General features: G+C 33.4%; 2 long non-coding RNA genes and 2 pseudogenes across 4 annotated transcripts; 2 read left to right on the forward strand and 2 right to left on the reverse strand.

Moving 5' to 3' along the window:
* Positions 1–1,973, forward strand: LOC148765714 (uncharacterized). 2 transcript variants are annotated; one of them, XR_016029058.1, is made up of 5 exons: positions 1–332; positions 821–883; positions 987–1,051; positions 1,200–1,310; positions 1,698–1,973. It is a non-coding gene; the product is annotated as an uncharacterized LOC148765714 (long non-coding RNA). The 2 variants fall into 2 exon arrangements; XR_016029057.1 differs by having other exon boundaries at positions 2–883.
* Positions 1,974–12,481: 10,508 nt separating this feature from the next.
* On the reverse strand, positions 12,482–13,524 carry LOC148765715 (uncharacterized; annotated as a pseudogene).
* Positions 13,525–13,737: 213 nt separating this feature from the next.
* Positions 13,738–15,238, forward strand: LOC105969487 (uncharacterized). Its single transcript, XR_016029168.1, has 3 exons — positions 13,738–14,356; positions 14,631–14,737; positions 14,823–15,238. It is a non-coding gene; the product is annotated as an uncharacterized LOC105969487 (long non-coding RNA).
* Positions 15,239–16,006: 768 nt separating this feature from the next.
* On the reverse strand, positions 16,007–19,389 carry LOC105977222 (uncharacterized; annotated as a pseudogene). Its single transcript, XR_016029167.1, has 2 exons — positions 16,436–19,389; positions 16,007–16,353 (listed from the first exon to the last, which is right to left on the reverse strand). The product of XR_016029167.1 is annotated as an uncharacterized LOC105977222 (transcript).
* Between the last annotated feature and the right edge of the window lie 7,034 nt (positions 19,390–26,423).

Below are 26,423 nucleotides of genomic sequence, written 5' to 3' on the forward strand. Positions count from 1 at the left end.
AAACGTAGCAAATAACTCAGCAAAACCCTAATTTAATTCACATCCCTGCTCTTTTCTCTCCCTCACTAAGTTTCTCTCTGCCGCCGCCGCACTTCGCCCCCAGACTTCACCGGTGCACTTCGCCCCTATGGTTCACCGTCGCTTAGCCGTTGCTTTGCCGCTACGATTCGCCATCCCTTCGCCCCCACGATTCGCCGTCCCTTCGCCTCCACGATTTGCCGCCATGATTGTATCAGGCTGTCGGCGCCTCGATTGTCTTCTCCGTGGACGTAGCCATCGCCCCTTTGTTCTTTTCCCCGCGGAACTATCTCTTCGTGAATTCCCTTAATTAGGTAATGAGTTCCTGAATATATAATTTGTTTGTAGGTCCATTAAATCTGAAATTGAGCTTTTGCACTCATAGGTATCGATATCTACTTTGATAATATAAAGTACACTCATAGAAATGACAAATTTGGTGGGAAGTTGATTATTTTGTGTTTTAAGCTTTGATAGTCACTGGAGTATGAACGAACTCTTTGGTGTGATTACATATTCATGGTTTTTATTAATAGTTTAGTAGTAGAGATTTAAGTAAAATATACAGTTGAAGTAATATAAAAATGTAAATAAGAATATTAATGCCTGTTCAAAATAAGCTTGTCAATTTATCTGGACATATATGATGTTTATGAAAATAACTTTTACGAGAGTTATTTCATTCTAGTAGGATGTTAATTATTTAATATTTTTCTAGTTATATATGTTCTATAAATAAGGTGGGTTTGTTTTGGGAGTTTGTGAGAAATCAATTAGAAGCTGTATTTGGTGAATTTGCTAGAATATAAATAGCCGGAATGTATCAAATGGGGGATGAAGCAGGGAATCGGTTGTTATGGCAGAGGTATTTTAAAGACCAAGTCAACTTTGTTTTTTCGTTCATGGAGAAAACAGATCCTCTTATGTTAGCAAAATCGTTTTTTTTTTTTTTTTCTTTTTTTTTGCAGACGAAGGGAAAATGATGACAAATGAGAAGACGATCTTTTCGAGGACAGTGAACCCCAAGTCACATGTATGAGTTTTTCAGAGTAAACTTTCAGCAATATATTTATGTAATGTTTGCTTTTGTTTTTGATACTATGTTATCATAGCATCTACTTCGTCTGAGATGGCTATGATTATATTTTTTGTTTGGAAAAATCTCTGAGTTGGTGTAACAGACCTGCATGCCTTTTAAGCTCCAAGGGATCTGCGTGTGAAGCTCTTTGGTAATTCCTGTGGCAGACATAAAGGTTGCTAGTTCCGTTTTAAAGAACAAGGTTTAACATAAGGTAACAATTGCCGTAGCCATTATGGGAGATTTTCTTTAATCATTTATCTCTTTCTCTTCAAGGGTAGGGGAGGAGGGGGGCTGGCTTGTCACTTTACTCCGAGGTATTTGAGATATATTCTTTGGTATATTGCGCCACCTTATGATGTTTGGTCTATATTGTATAAAGTGTTTGGTATCTATTGCGTAGTGTTAGGAACTTTTTTTTGGTATATACTTACATGTTGAAACTTTTGTTTCATATATGTTGCAAGATCGGTTGGGTGTTTTGTATTGGCATAAGCACTTCTGGTGTCTTCGTGCTTTAGTCGTTATGGTGCCATATTTTTTGTTTAGCTTGTGCTTATTGTATTTATGTCACGCTTATGTACTTATACATTTTTTTCAGGCACGGATGGAAAGAGCTTATTATGATCAAGTGGATAACTTCAGCAAAATATTCAACTCCTTGATCGAGCATTTGAAACGACAAAGTCAAGTATTTCACCATATCAAACTACTTCTAATGAACAGTGAAGAAAGTATGGATCAAATCTTTTTTTGCAATGCTACAATATTTTTTAAGTTTTAGTGTCCTTTCAAATTTGTTCTAGTGTAATTTCACTTAATATTTTGATTTTAATCTGATGGAATAAATTTTAATGTGATGTGTTATTTGATCCAATAGTTAATTTTGAATTATTAGAATTGATAATTAATTATTGTAAAGATAAAGAACTGAAAATCTATTATCGGTTAATTTATCATTTAATATACAGTGCCAAAGAAAACAAACCTAGCGACGTTTTTGTAAAAACGTTTCAAATAAGTGGGTAAATTTTTGCGACGAAAACTATTTTCGTCGCAGAATTGTACAAAACAATTGCGACGTTTTTTTGCACAAACGTCGCAGGATGACCAGCAGATTTGCGACGATTGTCAAATTTCGAAGCCCAAAAAAATAAATTGGCAGAAACGATTTTGTTTGCGACGAAACATGGAAGCGTCGCAACTTTCTGCGACTAAAATACACTTTCGTCGCACGCTTTGCGACGGGTCGTTTGGCGACTTTTTTTTGAAGCGTTTGCGACGTTTTTTTTTCGTCGCAAGTGTTGAAATTTCGTCGCCAATGCCCCTTTTTCGTCGCAACATTTCGTCGCCAGTGTTGCATTTTGGCCTAGTGTGCTGTTACACCTACATCTTCTTCACCTTCTCTTGTTTTATGGCACTCTCGCCTTGGTCATGCTCCTACATCTCGTATTCAGCAATTAGCTTCTAAAGGTGTGTTAGGTTCTGTGTCTAAAGAACATTTTGATTGCACCTCGTGTCAGTTGGGTAAACAACCAGCCTTACCATTTAATACTAGTTCATCAGTTTCCAATAAAAATTTTGACTTAGTTCATTCTGATGTTTGGGGTCCCTCCCCCGTTACTAGTATTGGTGGTTCTAGATATTTTGTTGTCTTTATTGATGATTATTCTCGTTATAGTTGGATTTTTCTTATGAAATCTCGCTCAGAACTATTGTCTATATATAATAATTTTGCAAAAATGGTTGAAACTCAATTTTCACAGCGCATCAAAACTTTTCGATCTGATAATGCTCTTGAATATACTCAAAATGCCTTTCAAAATATCCTTTGTTCATATGACACTATTCATCACCTTAGTTGTCTAGGGACCTCTCAGCAAAATGGTCGAGCCGAGCGAAAAATTTGTCATATTCTTGACACTGTTCGTGCTCTCCTTCTCTCTGCAAAAATTCCCTCTCCATTTTGGGGTGAAGCTGCATTGAATGCAATTTATGCTATCAATCGTTTACCAAGTCCTGTTATCCAAAATGAAACTCCATACGAGCGACTCTTTATGAAATCTCCAGACTATCATCACCTCCGCTCTTTTGGTACTGCTTGTTTTGTTCTTCTTCAACCATACGAACACAACAAACTCGAGCCTCGATCTCGCCTTTGTTGTTTTCTTGGTTATGGAGAAACTCAAAAGGGCTATCGGTGTTATGATCCTATCTCTCATCGTCTTCGTGTCTCTCGTCATGTTGTCTTTTGGGAACATCGTCTTTTTGTTGAACTTTCACATTTTCGTCCTTCTTTAAGTACCTCACCCGAGTTAGATATATTTTCGGATGAGTCTCCTTCTCCTATCGACTTGTTTGAAAATACTTCTACTCCTCGCTCCAGCCCAACCCTAAATGAACAGGTGGAAAATGAACAGGTCGCGCACGAACTGCCCAGTTCTGAACATGAGTCCCTTGCTCCTGCTCCGCTTGAGGATCCTACAGACCATCTACCGCCTCGCCATTCAAATAGGGTAAGATCTATTCCTTCTCATCTACTTGACTATCATTGTTACACTACTCTTACCACTTTGCACGAACCTAACTTCTATCATGAGGCTTCCACCGACCCTTTTATGGCAGAATGCCATGAGAGAGGAACTTGATGCATTATCTAAAAACCATACTTGGGATCTTGTTACTCTCCCTCCTGGACATTCTATTGTTGGGTGTAAGTGGATCTACAAGATCAAGACTCGCTCTGATGGATCCATTGAGCGATATAAGGCTCGTCTTGTTGCAAAGGGTTTTACTCAAGAGTATGGAATTGATTATGAGGAGACTTTTGCTCCAGTTGCTCGAATCTCCTCAGTTTGCGCTCTCTTGGCCGTTGCCGCTACTAGTCAGTGGGATCTATTTCAGATGGATGTTAAAAATGCATTCCTAAATGGAGAACTAGCTGAAGACGTCTATGTGCAACCTCCGCCAGGACTATCTGTTGATTCAGACAGAACTGTCATCTTCGTCGTGCTCTTTACGGTCTTAAACAAGCCCCTCGAGCTTGGTTTGCCAAATTCAGCTCCACTATATCTGATTTGGGTTACTCTGCCAGCTGTTATGATTCTGCCTTATTTGTTCGTCGCACTCACAAAGGCTCCATCTTCCTCCTCTTATATGTGGATGATATGATCATAACTGGTGACGATCCTAGTGGAATTCAAGAATTGAAGGATTTTCTGAGTCAACAGTTTGAAATGAAAGATCTCGGTCACCTCAGCTACTTCTTGGGACTTGAGATTACTCACTCCAAAGATGGTCTTTACATTACTCAGGCCAAATATGCATCTGACCTCTTATCTCAAGCCGGACTAACTGATAGCAAGATCATTGACACTCCAGTTGAACTAAATACTCACTTGACTCCCTCAGGGGGGGACACTGTTGTCAAATCCGTCACTTTATAGGCGTTTGGTGGGCAGTCTAGTCTATCTTACTGTCACTTGTCTTGATATCTCATATGCGGTTCATCAAGTGAGTCAATATCTATCAGCTCCAAGATCGCTACACTATGCTGTCGTTCTACGCATCCTTCGATATCTAAAGGGTACCCTTTTTCATGGTCTTTTCTATTCTACTGAGTCGCCTCTAGTTCTTCGAGCATTCTCCGACAGTGATTGGGCTGGAGATCCCACTGATCGCAGGTCAACTACTGGTTATTGTTTTCTTTTTGGCACATCTCTAATATCTTGGAGAAGTGAGAAACAAACATTTGTTGCCCGATCCAGCACTGAAGCAGAATACCGTGCTCTTGCGGATACCACATCTGAGCTACTTTGGCTTCGATGGCTTATCAATGACTTAGGAGTATCAACATCCTCTCTCATTCCTCTTCATTGTGACAATCGAAGTGCTATCCATATTAGTCATAATGATGTTTTTCATGAACGGACTAAACACATTGAGATAGACTGTCATTTTATCAGTTCACACATTATTCAAGTTGTTCTCAAGCTCTTCTCGGTCTCTTCCAAAGATCAACTTGCAGATATCTTCACAAAGCCTCATCCTAAGGGACGTCATCGTGATTTGGTCTACAATCTCAAGTTGGTTTCTCACCCTCCTTGAGTTTGAGGGGGGCTGTTAATGTATATTCTTGTAGAATAATTAAGGATTTGATTTGATATGCTTTACATAAGTTAGGAGATTTGATTTCATTGTAATTAGTTATTTCCTTGTATAGCTTTCTCTCTATGTGTATAAATAATGCATCCTGTGGAGAAGAATAGAGATCAAATTTTCCTCAATTCAACTAACACATATTGTGTTCATTAATATCCTTAATTCTTTCTCCACCATAGTCCATAAGTGATGGTTAAAACAGAGATGGAAGATTGACCTTTGGGTAGAAAAGAAATGCATGTTGACTTCTCATTATTCAATTAAAGTTGATTCTCGGAGACAATTTCTTAGGAAAAATTAAAGATATTTTAACAATGAAAAAATATATATATATATATATATATATATATATACGTTACAAAAAAATGGGATCATTTTAGGTTGAAGACCCTAAGCGGCCACATTTGTTTTATGCCTTAAGAGTCGGCTTTATTTTCTTGAATTATTTGGATATTTCTAGAGAAAATGAATCAAGCATTTCAAGAATCGCATTCTACAAAAAAGGCTAGGTGTAGAGGAAGCAGGAAACTTCATTTGTGGAAGTGGAGGCGATGGTGGTGGTGGTGGCGGCGGCGACAGAGGCGAAGGCGAAGGCGAAGGTCGTGGTTGAACAAAACTAATCGTAATTTACTTGGTTGCTTTTTAAGTATATCTTTTGTTTACTTTTTTTTCAATTTTGTTTGTATTAGAGTCAACCTTGTGGTTGTGTAATAACTTTTTTTAGTTCAAGTTGCCCCTCTCTCGCTCTACCTAAGATTTTTTTTGTTTAGGGGGGCGGGAATTGAAATTAGAAAAGAAGACAAAAAATGAATTACGGGTACAAAAGTATCGCCCTCGATCTTTCATTTATTTCGTACATAAATCATTTTTTTTTCTTTTTTTTGGTACCGGAAAAAATTGTGCATGAACAAGCCAATGATGATATTACATTGAAGTCAAAACCTCAGCTTTGTAAGGAAATAGAGGAATTAAGGAAAATTGATTCGTCAAATTAAAAGGCATATCTTCAGATAAGAGTACAGTGCTCAAAGTAGATATGTTTATTTACAACAGGTTGTACCAAAAAAGAAAAAAAGTAAACAATATAGCATTCTTTCTCAATATACCGACTATACACAGCCTCCAACCTTCTTCTTACTCAATCATCTTCTCTGCATTTGCCCTTGCCCTTGCCCTTGCCTCAACCACCTTCCGCTTTTTAAGTTGGGTGAGGCTTTCTCCAGGGAGCAAAGGACACTCGTCGGAGTTCTTATGTCCTTGTAGTTATCTTTATTCAGGAACTTAGCACCACATTTGCACCTTTTGACCTTGAATTTCTTCGAATTGAAGATATGAGAGTGTTTAGCGTAGTGCGTTGTTAGTTCACCTGCACTCCCACATCCTTTACCACACATGGTGCATCGGAAGACATTTTTTTGTATTTTTCTTCTCCACTGATGCACTCTTGTGGTTGTCAACTGAGAAGGTTTGTACCAACGACCCGAGGATCAATTCGGATTCTTTCTTCTCCGGAACGGAATCCTTCGGAACCACAGTTATTTTGTCCTCAATTTTAGATTTCAATTTGGATTTTTTCTTTTCCGGAAGAGAATCCTCCGGAACCACAGTTCTTTTGTCCTCCAAAATATTAAAACACAGTATATTCAAAATATGAAATTAAAATTCCTTAAGCCATATATTATTCAATTTACGGACTATAGTGGAAAAATAATTAGAAAACTTAAGACTGCAATGTGGTGGAAAAAATGAACGAATTTATATGCTTTTGTGTCTTTTCGAGTCAATAGGATACCAATTCATTTTTTTCAAAACATTTATTTTCTAAATAAAACATCGGATCATATTATAGGACCCCAATTTACTCCCGGTACAATCATGCAAAAGGGTCGGTCACGTCTTCACGTCTTTTTATAGGCATTGTATATGATTTTACCTAAATTCCAACATAACTTGCACATGTGCTTGAACAACAAACATATATTAGCGCACTTTCTACTAGTTTCTCTTCTATATTGTAATTATTTTCTTCATGTGTAGGTTCAAGATGATGCACCACTTGAATCCATATTTCCAAAAGGAATGAGGCTAAGGAAAATTGGGATCGAAATATTTATCTGAGTAGTGTATGGAGTATCTGCGATATGTCTTCACAATATGTCGGCTAATCAAAAGTTGATCTTCATAATTGATGGGGCATGATTTACAATTTATCTTTGAACGTTGCAGTTGAAAAAAAAAATCTAAAACAATAATGAATATATGTGTTTTGGTTTATTTTGTTGCTTGACTATTTGTGCCAATCAAAAGTTGATCTTCATAATTGATGGGGCATGATATACAATTTATCTTTGAACGTTGCAGTTGAATTTTTTTTTAAAACAATAGGGAATATATTTGTTTTGGTTTATTTGTTACTTGACTATCTGTGTCCATATTTTAATTGGTATATTCAATTATTGTCGTGTAATATGTTGGTTAATGGTGGATGATTTTGAACAAATATTGACTTTTGACAACTTTTAATGTTGGATGTTTATATTATGATTCCAAATATGTGAGGGTTCCAGTCTTGGTTTTATTCTCATCAAGGAGCTTGGGATGTTTTGCATTTCATCAATTTGGTTACATGGTATGAACTTACTTATACGTGTGAATTTGACTATGACAATGAAATTTATGGTTTAGGTCGATCACATACTAGTTCATTGATTATCATTTTGCATGGCAAAAATATTTAATAGACAAAGACAATTTGTTGTAACAATGAAACAAGATTAATATTGTCAAATAATTTGAGGAGTTAATCCAATTGGAAGATTCTTAGCTGAAGAAGGATTTCAACCTAGATAATAAGTATTGTTTGTCAAAATTAGTTATGCATTTTGGAAGATTCACAAATCATCTAAATTCAAATTTATTTTCATTTTTTTTTCGCAGATGAATAACCTTTTCGACTTTATTTCTAGAAAATATTCCTCCAAAATGAACATGCCAGTGCAATGATGAGCATTATGCCTACTAAGTTAAGGTTCAATACTCACTCTTAATTGATCGACACTCCATTAAAGCAAAACTAAAACTAGTTACGAGTAAGAGTAGACATTTTATCTTTTTAATGAAATAGAAATCCATAAATGAACTTGTCTTCAAATTTTCGAAGCACACTATTGTTACGGTTGATATCGCCATTTATCGTTTTATCTTGTTTCTACCAACCAACACATCTACACTATACAAAAAGGTATATTATGACGCCCTTAACTGTCACTACATCCACCTATTGTGACGCTTCATCTATTGCGACGCTTCCAAAAAGCGACACATAGGTGGCCATCATAATATCTTGTTGTGACGCCCCACCGTCCCTATAGATAGACTATTAGGACGTTTTTTTCCGCCCCAACAATGGGTATATTGTGACGGCCGGTACCGTTACAATAACATTTTTCTAACCACCGTAACTACCTCTTTATTTGACGGCAATAGGCGTCTTTAAATCGTGGTATTGTGACGTTTATGAGTGTCTCAACAAGTTAATTATATGACACTTGGTGCGTCTCAATTAGTATTTGTTGGGACGGCTTTATGGTCTCAATATGTGTTATTGTGACGCTCCTCAGCGTCATGTTATTGATAAATAACTACCTTTTTATGTGACGGTATTAGGCGTCTTAATATGTTAGATTATATGACATCGTATATGTCCAGATAAATAGTTTTATGACACCCATTACCGTGCCTATAGTGACGATTCGATTGTGTGCAATTTTTATGCACTGATACTATACAATAATGTTTTATATGTAAAACTAACACAGTAAAATGATTCTATACACAAGCTCAACCCACAACCGAGAAAAAATAAAACTCCTCTGCATGAACATGAAAAAAATGTTCTTCAAATTGAATCCATTCATTTCAAAATCTCAAAAAATAATAATAATGTTTGAATACCAAGAAAGCCAACATCCAAAATATACCGTCTTCCACCATCCAATTAAAATTTCCATAGTTCTCAAATATGTTTGCATAAAATAAAATAAAAATTCTAATAAGAATGTAAATTGATGAGAATGTACGTAACTTAAAAACTAACTTCAAAAGTGATCTAAAAGTATGACCTGGCCGTCAATCATAAGCAAGTCTTCTAAATTCTTTATGTATCCTGGTAAATCTATGAATATGATGAAACAGTATTTTAGTCAAATGAACTAATATAAACTACGAATTTGTTAATGAGATATATCATAGATCATTACCAAATATTGTGGCCAAGCAACCGTCAATCCTATAGCCTCGCCAATAGTTTTGAAATGTGAAATTGGTCGAATTAACTCCTCTTCCGGATCAACTCCAACATTAATGTGAACCTCACACCAATTATTTCCCAAACGTATTTGTCCAACGTGTTTTGATGGATCCAAACTTTGAACATAGCCAATAGCCACAACTTTAGATGACTCGGACATACTTCTCAAAGATACTTTTGCTCCAACCTACAATCAATATTAATCTACATTTACTTAGATCTCAGTTCTATACAACGCAATAAAATAAAATAAAAAGTCAAATGACAGCTCAACTTATTATTCACATTTAGATTACCAAAAAAAAAAAAACCCGGAATAACTCACAAATAGGGCTCATAGTCAAGTTACCTGTAAAGACGTCTTGCTAGAAGATGATGTTGAAAGACGACGAGAGATTGAATGACCATGAGATGATGATGAGAGGGCTCTAGTGGTTTCTGGTGGAAAATAATGTCCTAAATTTTGTTTATTCATTTTTAGGAGCTCTTGTATTTGTGTATTTTGCTCCATTATAAGCATCTCTTGCTGATCAACTCTTTGTTTTAAGGCTTCAACTTCATTCTGATTACCCATGGATGTATCTGAAAAATTTACCACGCCTCGAAATATCACCATATACTATAGCTGCAGTGGCACCTTTTCCATACATCTTTACTCTTCCCCTTTTATCTGGTCCAACAACTTGAGAAAAAATATCATTCGGACCAATATCTTTTTCACCATGAGAAAGTCCACTAACTAATTCTTTCATCTTCCATTGCATATAAATTATAACGAACTGGTCAGAGTAATTCTTTAACTTAAAATCTATATATGTTATTGAATTAATTAAGGGTAATTAGTTTAGAAAAAAATGAAATAATTTAATATAATTTGAAAATACACTTACCAGATTATCTTCTACATCAGGATTAGATGTCTCCCCATTTTTAGTATGATACTTTGCAAAAAGATCCATCCGTGAGGGTTCGACATTGTCTTCTTCTTCCTTATTGCCACTTATTTCATCAACATCGCTTTTATCTTCCATTCTTTCATCATCTGATTTTTTGATGCCAGTAACTCCTTCTACAAATTGTATTTTACGTGAATAAGTAGATAACAAGTTTGAAGTTAAAGCATATATCTTCAAACAAACTAACATTCATCTTATCTCTCACTTGAGCAAAACTTCGTTTGCCAGTAATGTGATCCATGGTCTTTTTTATTCTGTTATCTCTGTTTTGATCACATAGTTTCTGAAAATATAATAAAAAAAAAAAAAAAAATTAGAAGACAGTTAATATAAAAGAAATATATATATTTATATACAAGTCAGAATTCAAATTCAAACATCGAAAATTAACTTACTTTTACTGCATCATTGCTCCAATATATTACTAAATCCTTCCATTGATCGGGGAAGACCCTCTCATCTTCCGTATCAGGCCGTCTGCGTAAGTTTTGTTCCAAATGTAAATATGGATCAAAGAATTTTGTCTTTACTCTATTCTTCCAATTCCTCCAACTTTTTGCCATTTTCATTAATGTATGACGTTCAAGGTTGGGAGAATCACAAAACTTTTCCTAACATATCAATAAGATAGTTTAATAAATAACATATTAAAAAAATAAATTAATGTCATATATTGCTTTGTATTACCTTAACTAAATCCAATAATTTGCTTTTGTATGACTTTGACACATTATGCCAATCTTTAATGTTAAGTGGAAGCAATTTACCATTTCTTACTAAAGTACCAATGAATTCGACATATTCACTTTTGTTTGGACCAATAGCCTGACCTAACCCATTGAACTCCACTTCCTTACGGTCTTTCCTTACCCAAACACGTTCCATGTAAGTAGGTCATCTAGTTCTTTTCCCATGAGCATCTTCTGCAAAAACAAATTATGCCAATAATTAATTGGATTACGTTGTGGACTAATTAAAGGATATATTTTTTTCCTAATCATGATGCTTGTCCTAACATAAGATAGTTCGTTTTAACTTGTCTTGTGTAAAAATTACAGTAATCACTAATTATATATCAAGTTATATACAATTTCTAACATGCATAATATAGAATAAATTAGGTGTAATGTAAACACATTAAGCCCTTAAAACGACACAAGTTTAATACACATTGATCAAAAGTTACAAAATTCAACCTGACAAAATTTCCAGGTTATCAAAAAAAAAAAAAAACAAAAAAAACCACACAAGTTTCTTCATTAAATGCACTGCCCAAGTTAAAACATGAACAATATGTATGTTATTTTTAAGTCTGCATGTTGTTTTTTTTAATTTAGAGATTAAAAGTTCAAACCACTAGTCACCCTTATATCAATATGTTCCCCACATACCTGTAATATCATGAACCTCATTTTCCATCGCATGTGAATGTGACTCGGTTTGATGGTTATCCTGCCCAATTTTAGTGCATTTACCACTTCTCGTGCTATCCGTTACTACAAAACTAATATCACATTAAAATGATAAAGAAAAGGTGAACAAAGAACCTAGCTCTCAAGAATAAAAAAAACAAAAAAAAATCAAATGTTGCCTTAATGCCCTGAAACAAATTTAGTACCATAGAGTAACTAAATGTGAAATGAAAAATAACAAGCAATTTACATAAGATCTATCTGCATAACACTCGAATTTCAGCCATGGTAATGGTCAAGGAAGTAAAATCAAAATTATGTAAAAAAGAGAACCCCAAGGAGCAGATCTGAGAACCAACAAACTGATGAATGGTTTTCTATAATTTTTCAAACAATTAAACATAAAAAAAAAATAATGAAAAACTACTTAATATACCTCCATATTGTTGATAGAGCATCCTATTTGATTGTGAATCTTGGTTCGCTTATTATTATTCCCGTTCTTCGTCCTTGCCATGATCCTGAAACAATTACTTCAAATATTATAACAAACTCCAAATTCAAACATAAAGATACATTGTCATGAAATAAACAATTTAGTATATTGTACAATCAATAGAAAACACTACTAAAGGATAAAATAAGGGTAATATCCGCTCTTTGGAAAAAAAATACAACCGCATTCTGTAAAAGAAAAATGAGAACGACGATATTTTAAACATATGAGTAAACAATAAATCTCCACTTAAGCATATCCTAGACGTCATCTACATGATTTTCTTGCAAGTCTTCCACCAAAATTTCAGGTACTCCATCTCGCACCCAGACAACAGCTTAATCTTCAACAATTGGACGATCGTTGCAAGTTTTACTTTGCAAAATAGTATCAATACCATCAGTAGACAATTCTTTCCCATCATCGTACGTGTCTCTAGCCTTAGTTTTTATCACAACATGCCAACCCTTTTTCAGTTGGATCCTCTACATAAAATACTTGCTCAACTTGAGTTGCAAGAACAAAAGTTTCATCTTGACGCTTGGTATTTGTGAAATTAGCCAGGGTAAATCCGTCTTCATCCTCTTTTAGTCTTTTGCCCTTGCATACCCAATCACAATCAAACAATACAATTTTTTTTTCCATCAGTATAATCTAATTCAATAATAGTTTTTATGATCCCATAATATGCTATCTCTTGCATGATCGGCCTCCTATCTTTTTTGCTTGCAAAGATCGTCGTTGTTGCATTAACCATCACTCCACTATTTTGCGTTTTCTTTTTTCTCTCAATTTCTCTAGTGTGAAAACGAAAACCGTTCACCTTAAAACCTCTATAACTTGTTCCAACCTTAACAGGCTCGCTTGCAAGTCGTAATAGATCACGTACTTTAGGATCATCTTCATTTAAATTTGATTCTACAGCCTGCAAAAAAAAATTATATGTGAAAAATTAAAACTAAATTATAGATAAATCGAAAGTTTTATACACGTTTATACATGATTTTGAAACCACAATGCAAATGATTCGTTATGAATGCGCTTGATTTCATGTTCTCTGGAACGAGGCCTATTCCGCTTAACTTCGGCCTCATGTTGCCTGCACAATTCCATAAAAATCAGATTTTATTACTATTGTTATAATATATATATATATATATATATATATATATATATGGAAAATGTGGGATAACCCCCTAGTTTTGAAAATATATATGAGAAGGCCCAATGTTTTTTTTCTCTTTAAGGCAAAAACCCAAATTCTGAACTTAATTAAATAGACCCCCCTAGACAAATTGATATACATGTTTTACCCTTACATAATCTGTTTTTTAATTACCACGACTGTACGCATTCTCTCTCCACTCCCGTGCAAACCCTAGTCTTCTCTTTCTCGATGTTTTTTCTCGTTAGGCAAACCGCCGCTCTGTTCCCCTCTTCTTCCGCCACTGTCATTGCCGCCGTCAAATCGTCCCCCTAATGAAAAGTTTTTGTTAAATAAAGTGAAGAAAGTCACGATCTGCATATTTAATTCTCTCTTCCCATTCAAACCCTAACCACTCTCTCCAACCATACGTCTAGCGCCGCTCCCCCTTTCACCGAGCTCAGCCGCCACCTATCCCGCTCCCGACGGCTTCGACTGTTTTATAGAACCGGCTGGGTGACCCCCCGACCTCCTGTTGGCGGATGTATCTCCTCCTTCCCTAGACCCTCCACGGCCGCCCCCGAGCAGGGCTTCCGTCGTTGCCGCCGTCGAAGTCTCTCTTGTGGTGGTGGAATTGGTGCTGCAAATTGAAATCTATTTGCTGTTATTATTACTTCATCCTCTTTCCCTTTCTTCTCCATCTCCAAACTAATTATGTCAAGCCAGCAAAAGCAAGCAAAAAATAATTGTGGTTTTCTTCTCCACTTGGAGTCCCTCAACAGGTTTGCCTCCATTTCTCATTTCTTACACTAATTGATAATGGATTTGCCACTGAGCTTCCAGATCTAGGAATATTTTCATTTAAAATATTTTTTTTTAAATTAGAAAATATGGTTCTTAAAAAAAACGAGCAATTTTATTCTCAGATTGGTATGTGATCTTGGATATTACTGAGCTTATGATTTAATTTGTAGATTTAATTCTCAAAAGTGCCAGTGCAGTTAATTATATTACTGAACTTATGATTTAATTTGTAGATTTATATTTTTTCTGTAGATGGTCAGTAAATTGGTTCTGCAAATTGAAATCTCTAGTGTGAAAATGGAACGGCGGCAGTGCCATCATTAGAAAGAAAATGTATAGTTGCGCGTCTAAAAGAAAAGGTATAGTCGTGCGTATAAGGTTTGATGTAATTGCATTTTCGATTTTTCTGTTCGTTTTCTCTAACTCAGTATTTCTTTGCCACAGGGATTGTTGTTTTTGCTGCTTGTATACATGAAGGAGTGATTCGAAAAGTACGCAATGAAGTGAAATTCATTAAGAGTATAGAATACTATAGGTGTCTATAGTAGTATATGACTATTGTCATATATAGTAACATATATAGTAACATGTAGTCATGTACATGTAGTCATATATAGTCACATGCAATCATATACATATAGTCATATATAGTCACATGCAGTCATATACATATAGTCATATATAGTCACATGCAGTCATATACATATAGTCATATATAATCACGTGTAGTAACATGTAGTAATATATAATTATATATAAACTATGTGGTTTTTCTGATGTATAGTGATGTTGATGATTGTGTTTTTTCATTTTTTTGTGCGGTAATAATTGATGATCACGATTTGTTCTTTGTTGAAAAACATATGCATGTGGTTGTGTATTTCGATCTATATTTGTCGATTATATAAGCGGTCTACATAGTCGGTCGACTATATATAACTGATATATAACTTTGGGGTGAAGAGAAAGTACGGGACAATATATAACTTTGGAGTTAAAAAAGAGGTCGATGATTATATATAACTATATGTGACTACAGAACATGTACTTTACTATAGTCATCTGTAGTCAATTTCTGTACAGGAAACTTATTGAAAAAATATTTTTAAAAAGTATAAAAAATGAAATTATAAATTATAAAAAAAATTAAAAAAAAACGAAAAAATTAAAAAAAATTTAAAAAACCGAAAAATAAAAAAAAAATCAAAAAAAAATCAAAAAAAAATCAAAAAAATTAAAAATCAAAAAAATTTAAAAATTTAAAAATTAAAAAATTAAAAAATTAAAAAATTAAAAAATAATAATAAAATAAACATTTATAATTTTTTATTAAAAGATCCGAAAAATGATAAATGAATGTTCAAAAATGCTAAATGTAGTTGGCTATTATGCTAATGCAGTTGGGGAGATGCTGAATGCAGTTTGGGCGAAAATTACAAATAAGGGCACAATAATACTTTTGCCTCCCCAAGGAGGTATGTAAAAGAAAGAATTTTAGGGGTGGACCTATCCCTATATATTTTCCATACTAGGGGTGTATATCAAATGGACCCATATATATATATATATATGTGTGTGTGGGTGTGTGAGAGAGAGAGAGAGAGAGAGAGAGAGAGAGAGAGAGAGAGAGAGAGAGAGAGAGAGAACAAAGTTTTATTGAACATACTCCCAATATGATCTAATTTCATCGCAATTGAACAGAGCATATCGATGAGCCATGCCCAATATGTCATTTTCCAAAATGATTGGTTTCCCCTTCCATAATGGACATCCAGACATAGAGAATATTTGTAAGTCTGATGTATTTTCTTCGGTTCCAGCATTATTTCGACTAATCCAATTGAGCCTAGTTTCAACATTTTCATCGAAGTATAAGGAGCAAAAGGCTAAACATTCTTCTGCTAAGTATCCTTCAACAATTGAGCCTTCTGGTCGACTTCTATTGCGTACATAAGACTTTAAAGTACACAGGTACCTAAACAACCAAATTAATAAACATAAACATTATATAAAAAGATAGTAAAGAATGAGTACATAATTTTCATGAAAATATTTACCTTTCAATAGGATACATCCAATGATAGTGCACAGGCCCTGCTAACTTTGCTTCGGTGACCAAATGAACAGTTAAATGTACCATGATATCAAAAAATGCTGGAGGAAATATCTTTTCAAGCTGGCATAATATGAGAGCAATATCTTTTTCCAATCGAGCCAAATTAGTATGATGGAGTGTTTTAGAGTACAATTCTCTAAAATAACGGCTTAAGTGAATCAAAGGCGAACGCACTGACTTTGGTAAAAGTGTACGTAGAGAAAGTGGTAGTAATTGTTGCATTAGTATGTGACTATCGTGACTCTTAAGACCAAATATTCTGGTTGGTTTAAGATGCACACATTTCGACACATTTGCAGCATAACCATCAGGCACCTTGATATTTTTCAAAACCCTACAATTTCTCTCCTTCTCGCTTTTATTAAGTGTAAAAGATGATGTTGGCATCCACTCTTTTCCTAACTCGTCGACGAAAGGATGAAGACCAAACCTTATACCCATCTTTTGTAGATCAAGTCGTGCTTTATAATTGTCTATTGACTTGTCAGAATTCATTAAAGTGTACAAAACTTTATCGCAAACATTCTTCTCGATATGCATAACATCAAGATTATGGCAAAGCAAATTATCTTTCCAATAAGGCAGATCAAATAGAATGCTTTTCTTTTTCCAGCTATAAGGTAAATTTCGGTCACCTACATTCTTCCCGAACTTGTTTTCAATGTGCTTTATATCATCTAATATCATAGATCCTTTCAAATATGGAGGTGAAGTTTGGTGCTCTTGTGTGCCATCAAATGATCCTTTTTTCATTTCGATATGGATGATCAGAAAGTAAGAAAATACGATGGCACATGTAGCAATATTTGTGAGAGTTATCCAACCATTTAGAGTTGGTGAACTTGTAGCATACTGGACATGCATACTCTCCTTTAGTACTCCACCCAGATAGAGATGCAAGGCAAGGGAAATCACTAATCGTCCATAATATGGCTGCACGCATTTGAAAATTTTCTTTCGTTGAAGCATCATAAGTGTTCACTCCAACCTCAAAGAGTTCATTTAACTCAGCAATTAATGGCTGCAAATATATATCAAGATTATTCCCCGGTTCTGTGGGTCCTGGTATAAGCACAGACAACATAAAGTACGACTTTTTCATACAATCTCCAGGTGGCAAGTTGTACGGCATTAAGATTATTGGCCATGTACTATGAGAAATATTCATAGTTTTAAAAGGATTAAAACCATCAGTTGCCAAACCTGATCTTACATTTCGAGAGTCTTTGGCAAAGTCTGGATGATGGTAATCAAAAGTATGCCAAGCAGGAGAATCTGTCGGGTGTCTCAAGAAACCATCTTTTGTTCGTTTTTCATCATGCCACTTCATAAGAGAAGCAGTTATAGAATTCATAAATAATCTTTGTAACCTTGGTTTTAACGGGAAGTGCCACATTACTTTTGCCGAGACCTTATCCTTTTTAAAGTTTTTTGAAGTAAGACCGTTTTCTGCTTGAATGTGGTTTGGTGTTATCCATCGTGGCTCAGCACAAGTCTCGCACCTTGTCTTACTGTCATTAACACCCCAATAAAGCATGCAGTCATTCTTCCATGCATCAATTTTTTTATAACTCAATCCCAATCCTTTTAGTATTTTTTTGGTCTCGTAGTAATTCTTGGGCAATTGGACACCTTCTGGAAATGACTCTCTTAATAAACTAAGAACCAAGGTAAAAGAACTATCACTCCAATTACCAAGACAGTTGATTTGGAGCAATCGAACTATAAAAGAGAGTTTAGAAAAAAATTTACATCCTGGATAAAGCTCTTTTTTCTGCATCTTCCATAAGTTTATAAAATTGCTCAGCTTCTTTACAAGGTTTTTCTGTCTCTTCTACTGATGGCGTTCCTTCAAAATCATTAAATTCCTCATGCATCCCAAATCTATCATGTAGCATTTCTTGCATGTTATCAGATACATGTACGTCGTCACAATCTTGTGGTAGATGTGTTTGATCAGTGATCAACTCTCCATGAAGTACCCATTTACTGTATCCATTTAAGAAACCATTCCAAAGAAGATGTTCTACCACTACATCCCGTGTTTTGCAAATGGCATTTTTACATTTTTTGCAGAGGCACAAGATCATCGCGTCATTAGAATTTGAGAAGGCAAAGTCAAGAAAATAGTGCAGCCCTATATGATATTATGTGCTTGACCTTGGAAAATCCATCCATTTTTTGTCCATACTAATATTTCATTAAAATATAAATAATTATGAAAAAAATACAAGAAAAAAATATTAAATTAAAATAAAATCTTCAAAGAGCTGCAAAGTCATTTTATGTACTGGAACAAAAGAAATACCTGAAGTACCTAATTTTTAAGTATATTTCAACATATCTCATTAGAGATATACGACAACTTAAAACCAAACATTCTCATGGCTAATTAAAAAAAAAAGTATGAAGCATATATAGAATCATACAATAGCTACACAAAGTTGTCAAAATGCCCAATATAATGTTCATAATATTTAAGGTTATTTCATCATAAGGATAGGTGCAATATATATTTGATACAAGAAACCTAAGAAATCACAGATTCATTATTCACTACAAAAAAGAAGAATCAGACTAACACTCGAATTCAAAAAAAAAAGCTCTGTTTTTAATTTTATCAATAACAAGACCCAAATAAAAACATCAAAACAAAACTTAATCTTGAATCAAATAACTGCAAATAAATCGAATTAAATTGAATAAATTATACTGAAGTCATTGAATTCAATAAATTCATACCACAAAATCAATAAGATTCTTTGACGAAAAACCCATTAAAATTCTTAATTTTCAGCAAAAACCCCAACATGTAATTTTACATTGAACATATAAAAAAAACAAAGATGACAGATTTAAAAAGAAATTAGCAACAACAACTGATTTTACCTCGACGGGGTGTGCAAACCGATGGGTTATCTTCGAGTTCTTTTGCTGATTGAGTGCGTCGATATTTCTCCAGGAATTTGAGTTCGTATGGAAAATTCGTCTTCAATTCTTCAATTCTTTTTCTCCGTGTTCTATGTATGAAATTGCCAAAGAATTTGCTTCTTTCTCGCGGGAGTCGTAATCGAAGTTTTCAGAGAATTGGCACTTTGTATAGTTAGAAGGAAAAGAGAGAGAAAAAAAGGAATAAAAAAGATTTGGGGAGAGTTAGTAGGAGACGTGATTTCTTCCCCACTAAACTGAGGATGTAAATTAAAAGTAATTATTTTTATTGATTTAATTTAATGTGATTATAAAATTCTTAATTAATTTCCTCTATTTTGTGTTGGTTAATTAAGAGCTATTAGGACGTCTTATTAATACCGTCACAAAATAGATGATATATTATGACAATTGATTTAAACGCGTCATAACATGTATTTTTTTAAAATAAAAAATACCGAAAAAATTGTGATTAGAAAACTGATCCGGCTATTTTAATATAATGTGTCATAATAGATAGTTATTGAGACGGGTTTCAAAACGCGTCATATTAAGGCGTCATGGGGGCGTCATTAAAAACTGAATTTCTAGTAGTGCTAGTCCACGGTCTAGGTTTACTCTAGTGTCCCTCGAATTACACATATGTGTCGGACAACGTTCACAACTACATAGTTTGATTTATCACTCTCGAAATCACTAGAGAGATGCCAATCACAATTTTCCACAACAATTAGTAAAGAATTGGTTAAAGGTGCAAAAGCGTATCTGACATCACCTATCTTGTCCGCGGTAATGTTGGGATCGGGCACTACACTACCCTTTTGTAGCAAGGTACGAATTGACAGATGATGGTCAGAAGTTGGCCATTCTTTCAGTAGAATGTGAAGAGAAACTACAACAGCGAACCTCCTAAGGTCATTGTCACGCAGGGAGATTTGTTTCGCCTCTACCAATACCGGTCGGTCAACTCCTTGTAATTTGTGTTTAACATGTTCTTTTGATGACTACTTGCTTCATCAAGATTTGGTGCATTCAATTTCAAGATGATTTCTGGTATCGTGTCTAATGGTAGAGGTTGGGTAGGACTGACAATTGAACAAGATCTACCCGAAGCCAGATGACTTGACCCAATTTTATTTGAGCCGAGCCTTGATTAATTGTAAGTCAGGCCAAGTTTGAGTCATTTTATTAAAACCGGAAAATTTATGAGTCAAGTTTGAGTTTATCTATGACTCAACTCGGATAAAGCACGATTGATTAAGAACTTTAATTTTTATTAAATTTATTATTTTATGTTTATTAACATTTATGTTAACAATTAATAATAATCGACAAAAATACTTTAGTGATAAATGAAAATTTAAATTTACAGTCAGCCACTAAAATTATTTTCAAGCTTATAATGAAAATAATTTGGCAAGTTCAAAAAAAAATTAATAACAAATTTTTCATTTTCATTGATTTGAATTATTTAAAATATTTACCTCACTTGCAATTGATTAGAAAAGAAAATTTTCATCAAAAAAATGTTCATATGCATCTTTTTCAAATGGTACTTCGTGGACTATATGAATGAAATTGAAATAAAATACTGCTATAAGTTCAAGTTGAGCCCGATTTGGAACCTGAAGTCCAAAATAATGTATGAGCCAAGTTTGATTCTACAATTACAAAATCCGATGTAATGTGATTTTGAACATGTAATCGTGAGCCCCATGATATTTGAGTTTGAACCTACCTATGTTCCGCTCACCTGGCCCGATTGCCATCTTTAAGGTATCAACTTTTCTAACGTGGATTAACTATTTTTTTAATGGCTATGTAGCATGGACACGGAAACGGCGATACAGGGAAACGACATGTTCCGAAAATGGGGTACGGGAACTTGGGGGAAATGTATAAATATTAAAAGTATAGGGGTATATTTATAAATATTCTATATAAATATATATAAGATTTTATTAAGATATAAATTTTTTTTTTATATATTTGTATTCAAACATATTCAAAATAACCCATCTATTTTCATTTGACATAAGCCCGAACATTTAAAAAAAAATTAATAATAAAAATATACACAATTACCACCCGCACCTATGGATGGCAGCGAAGTCGGGACTTGCGAAAAAAAATGAAATACCATAACCATGATCATTTAATATATCTCAAACCAAAATCATACCAAACCCATGAAAATATTTATCGAAATATCATAACCAGTATCATCAATATCCGGATATCCACATATCATTTAAATTATTTTAATAAGAAATAAATTTGAAGTAAATTATACAAAAAAAAAAAAAGACAATTCATCAAAATAATGTTCCAAGACAACAAAAAGATGACTAAAGTAGCATATTTGCTATAGGATCTTGATAATAATTAATTTCGGAAGAATGAAATTCATGACATTGAATTGAATGGAATGATACGAAACTTCTTATGTACTTTAGCAATTCATTAGCTCGCGGATCGGTTTATTTGCCATCCCTACTCCCACCCCAACCCCCAATCATTTTTTTCTCTTTTTTTTTTTTAAAAAATTTAGGCGGCAGGTGGTCCAACCTCCAATTAGCTGCCTCAACTACTCAACATTAGTTGACTTCAACATAAGCTGACATCTTACTTTCTTTTTCTTTTAATTTTAATTTTTATTTGTTTCCGTTAGTACATGGTCTGATCTTCGATTAGAAGACTCAACTAATCAACATTAGTTGACTTTAGCATAAACTGGCATGTAATTTTCTTTTTGTAACTTTCTTTTTTTCTTCCGGCGGCAGGTTGTTGGAGGTCCAGTTAATTGACTCAATTAATCAAAATTAGTTTATGTTGACTTCAATATAAGTTGACATCTGACTATTTTTTCTCTTTTCTTCTGGTGGCAGGTCGTTGTCGGAGTTCTCGTTAGCTAACTTCAAAGTTAGGTGACATCCAATTTTTTTTGTTGAACTCTTTTTTTCTTCCGATGATAGGTCCTCGAAGCTCTCATTAGCTGACTTCAGAATCAACTGAAATCTGACTTTTTTTTTCACAGCGGCGTGTCTGAGCTCTGATTTAGTTAATTAAATCAAGTTAATTGTTGAAGTCAACTAATTAGAGCTCTGACAACCCGGCGTCGAAAAAATAAAAATAAAAATCGGATGTCAGCTAATGTTGAATTAGCTACTCAGAGCTCCGACGACCCACCAACTAAAAAAATTAAAAAGAAGAAGAAAGAAAGAAAAAATCGGATGTCAGCTAATGCCCCAACTCGTGTTGAAGTCAACTAATTCTACGTCAGCTAATCAGAACTCCGACAATCGCCACCAAAGAAGAAGAAAAAAAATAGGATAAAAGAAAAAACAATAACCGGATATCAGCTAATGCTAAAGTCAACTAATGTTGATAAGGTGAGTCAGCAAATCAAAATTTCCACGACATGCAACAAGAAAAAAAAATAATTAATTATTTTTTTAATAAATAAATAATAAAATAAGAATAATAATTGTAATAAATTAGATAACAAGAAAACCTAACTAGGATTTGAAAAAGAATAAAAAAAAATATAAACTAATTATTTAGGTTTACATCAACTGAAATTTACATCTAATGAATTTTACTCAAGAATATAAAAAGAGTTGGGGCAAATCCTCATTATGTAAATCAGTGAGGGACTATCTCAAATAAATCCATTTATAAATTTATTGATAAAATAGTTATTATTTCTTATGGGTCCATTTGATATACACCCCTAATATGGAAAATAAATAGGGATAGGTATACCCCTAAAATTCTTTCTTTTTTTAGATATCTCTGGAGAGGCAAAAGTACTATTGTGCCCTTATTTATAATTTTCGCCCAACTGCATTTATTATTTATCATTTTTCAATTTTTTTAATAAAAAAAATATAATTCTTTATTTTATTATTATTTTTTATTTTTATTTTAAATAATTTTAAATATTTTTTTTAAATTTTTTAATCTTTTTTTTTTTAACTTTATTAAAAAAATTGTACGGCATTTTTTTAATTTTTTAATCGTTTTTTTTTTAAATAAATTTTCAATAAGTTTCTTGTACAGAAATTGACTACAAATGACTATAATATATCCCATGTTCTATAGTCACATATAGTTATATATAATTATGTACCTTCTTTTTACTCCAAAGTTATATATTGCCCTGTACCTTCTCTTCACCGAGAGTTATTCTCTTCAACCAGAGTTATATATAGTCGACCGGCTATGTAGACAACTAATTATATACAAAAAAGAACTTCATCAACACCAACAAAAAAAATCACAATTTAAAATCTTGATTACTATAAATCAACTTGTACAAATATAGATCGTAATACACAATCACATGCATATGTTCTTCAATAACGAACAAATCATCATCATCAATTAGTACCGAACAAAAATTTGAAAAAACACTATCATCAACATCACTATACATCAGAAAAACCACATAGTATATATATAATTATATATGACTATATGTGACTACATATGACTATATATATACGACTGGATGTGACTATATATGACTATATGTATATGACCACATGTGACTATATATGACTATGTACATGACCACATGTCACTATATATGACTATGTACATGACCACATGTGACTATAAGAGTATAGTCATATTTAGTGTAATTTGTATTTATAGCTTCAAATCCCACTTTTCAACGCGACAACAACTCCGATTGATCAGTTGCAAAAGAACTCGTTTTGAATTGACGAACACCATATCCTCTCAACAAAAACAGTGCAAGGAATTTGTTCAAACACCAAGACCTACATCGTTAACAAATTAGACGAGAGTTCAAATATTTTAAGTGCATTTGTGGTGTAATAATTGTTAAAATAATGAAGACAAACTTTAAAACTTTTAAAAAATAAGTCAAGATTTAATATACAGTTCAAATAATGAAGACATCCATTAAAGTACATCATCTATAACTATTTTGCAAACTTTATGCTAGTTGCTAGAAGAAAACAGTAACCTTTTTTTTTCATCAAATTTGCATATCTATTAACTGAAACTAATTCAAACTCCATGGCATATGAGCATAAAGGTTTGAGGTTGAATTTACATTTTGACTGAGAAATTATATGGTTTAAAAGGCGTATGGAACATCGTAAAAAGAAAAGACTAAATCCATATATTCATTAATTTCATTCAAGTTGTAGGGGAGAAGGCATATTGATCAAATTAGCAATTTATGGATTCAATTTGAAGGTATGGCCTCAAGATCCACGATCTTTGTCCGATTTGCACTTATCAACGACCAAGGGGTTCAACAGAGAGTGCGCAAAAGTGCGCAAGTCAAAGGCGGGATGGCAGTGGTCGGCAGTGAGCGGCGGAGTGGCGGCAGTAAGCGGCGGGCGGCTGAGAGCAATAGAGTGGCGGTGGGCGGCTGAGATTTGGGTATGGATGAGAACGAGATTTGAGAAAGAGAAGAGAAGAGAATCGAGATATGGTTTTATTGTAGGGTTAGAGCATTATAATTGAAACTAAAATGGCAAAATAGGTATTTCAAAGGGATGTTTGGTTATATTTCCAATGAGAATTTCTAGTTTTCGAAATTTCTGATGGAAAAAAGTAGTTTATTGGTTTTTGTGTAGAAAATGAGAATATGTTTGGCTGAAGGGGTATTTTTAGTATTATGTAGATGTAGAAATGAGAATATGTTTGGTTGTGGTGAATGTTTTCTACGAAAGTACGTGCAAAAGTAGAATATAATGATTGAAGATTATGATAGTGATTATTATTATTATTATTATTATTATTATTATTATTATTATTATTATTATTATTATTATTATTATTATTATTATTATTATTATTATTATTATTATTATTATTTTTATTTTTATTTTTAGTAGTAGTAGTAGTAGTAGATATATAAATTGAGAGGAAAGAGAGTGTAGATATTAATGAGCAGATAGAAATGAGAGGAGAGAGAGTGTGAATATTAATGAGGATGGAGAAATGAGTTGATGGAATAAAATATATAGGTTAGTTGTAGGTTTTAGTAGGTTTGAAAATTGAAAAAAATATGAATAGTGTATTTTCAATAGAAATTTGATAAGAAAAAATGGGATTTTCTGGATAAAATTGTGAAACAAACATGATCTCGGTTTTATGAATAGTATAGAACCGGAAATTGGTTTTGGAAATGAAACCAAACATCCCAAGTTTCTCAGGGGTCTAACTAATTAAGATTAGAGCAACTCCAATGGGTTATCAAACATGGTATTCAAACTATTAACCACTATTTATATAAAAATATGAATTTTTAACTCCAATGGTTATCCAATTAGGGTTCTAATTTGATAATTCAACTTTTGAGATGCAAAAATACTTGCTGGAAATTGAGTTATCAAAAGTGTGACCATCTAAACATTCAATCAAAAGTGGACATGTGGCAATTACAAATAAAATCACCCATAAACTTCCAATTGATAATTAATTTGATAACCATAGTTGGAGTAGATGAATTTTAATCAATACTAAAATATTATCTCAAATATCAAATAAATATTTGATAATTCAACTTTCGATATTTAGCATTGGAGTTGTTCTTAAAATTTGAATTTTTGACTAGAACCAAAACATTTATTACACCTCCTCATATATATTTTCAAAATTAGAGGATCCCTCGTTATCCCTATTTCTTATATTTGGAGTGACTATTGGCGACAAGCTGAGATCCATATAATTGGTGTTACTCGTTATTGACTTTAATAGTTTTTTACATCTTCGTGAAAGAGTAATTAGTAATTGCGTGTATTTGTCTTCTTATTCACCCAGTTTTAGAGGAATATCATTTAGTTGATAATGTATTTTCAGTTGAGTTTGATAATACAAAGCTTGTAAAAGTCAGTAATCGGTTCCGAGGCGGTTAGGCAATGCCTCACGATTAATCGGTATGACGGTGATAACTTGAAAATAAATTGTTTTTTTTAAATTTGATGTAATATAACTTTAGATATTATTTATAAATA

The sequence above is a fragment of the Erythranthe guttata genome, chromosome 13 (assembly GCF_056151865.1).
Source record: "Erythranthe guttata isolate IM_541 chromosome 13, IM_541, whole genome shotgun sequence".
Lineage (NCBI taxonomy): Eukaryota > Viridiplantae > Streptophyta > Magnoliopsida > Lamiales > Phrymaceae > Erythranthe > Erythranthe guttata.